Source organism: Pseudorca crassidens, chromosome 16 (assembly GCF_039906515.1).
Source record: "Pseudorca crassidens isolate mPseCra1 chromosome 16, mPseCra1.hap1, whole genome shotgun sequence".
NCBI lineage: Eukaryota > Metazoa > Chordata > Mammalia > Artiodactyla > Delphinidae > Pseudorca > Pseudorca crassidens.
Genome location: NC_090311.1, coordinates 33,294,664 through 33,295,825, shown reverse-complemented (window position 1 = coordinate 33,295,825; position 1,162 = coordinate 33,294,664).

Genomic DNA, 1,162 nt, shown 5'->3' with positions numbered 1-1,162 from the left:
CCCACTGACATGCAATCTGCCCTTCAGGTCAGAGGTCACATTGCCAACTCAGACCCCAAATGCCACAGTGATAAGCAAACACAAATGCACCCCACCCCCGTGCCAGAGAGCACCTCAAGGCTGGTACACCAAATTTTTAATAAATACACAGAGATGATTACAAGACAGATGGCCTGGTAGCATGGCAAAGGGGAAGACGGTGAGGGTGTGCATGGTGGGACGGTGTCTGGCCAGGGAAGTGGTCACTGGGTCTAGGGCCACAAGCATACTTTCATTCTCTGTCTAATTTACCATAACAGAAAACTAGACAGCAGGGGTGTGGTGGAAACATCTGGGTCAGGGCCTTTTATTACTAACCATGGGCCACCCTGGACAAGTCACTTCTTGCTGTGCCTCCGTTTCCTCATCTGTAAGGGGACTGGATTGTCCAGTGCTTTTTAAATTGGGGTGACAGAGGCACATTCACCACCTGTGTGTGCATTTGGAGTGTCTGTCTTTCCGGGGTGCTAAGTTTATTCAAGATTTTGGGGGGCCCACTCTTTTTACATTAAAGCATTTTATATCTTTGTTCAGAAAACAGAATTTACATGGATTTTAATTATGGTAATTAATAATTGATGAAGTTTCGTGAGCAATTACTGTGTGCCAAGTGTGAATTCCTTTATATGATCCTCACAATTACCCAATGAGATATTATGTCCATTTATAGATTTTAAAAAAACAAGGGCACAGAGAGATGAACCAATCTACCCAGTCACAAGTTACTAAGCAATGATAAACAGCTGGTTCCCTTGCCCCCCAAAACGATCTGGGCCCATTGCAAGGATTTATCCGCAGACCCGTGAGACTTCTCTGGTGAAGCCTGAAAAGCACAGGCCAAAATGATCTCACATGTTGCGATCACAGGTCCAGCTCCGGCACTCCTAAATCAGTTTTAGCTAAATCAGTGGATTAAGGTCATCCTCCGGGTGCCCCTGGAGGATGAACGGGGCTGGGGAGGCCTTGGGGGGTTTCTGGGGGTTCACTAGGTGGGGTTTCCGGGCCGCTCGGGCGCTCCTATTCGGCCCGAGAGCGGCCTCTGCCTGGGCTGCCGCCTCCCTCCCAGCCTGGGTGTTTCCAGCCGGTGTTGCCGGTACTTCCTCGTTCCCGCGCGCGCCCCAGG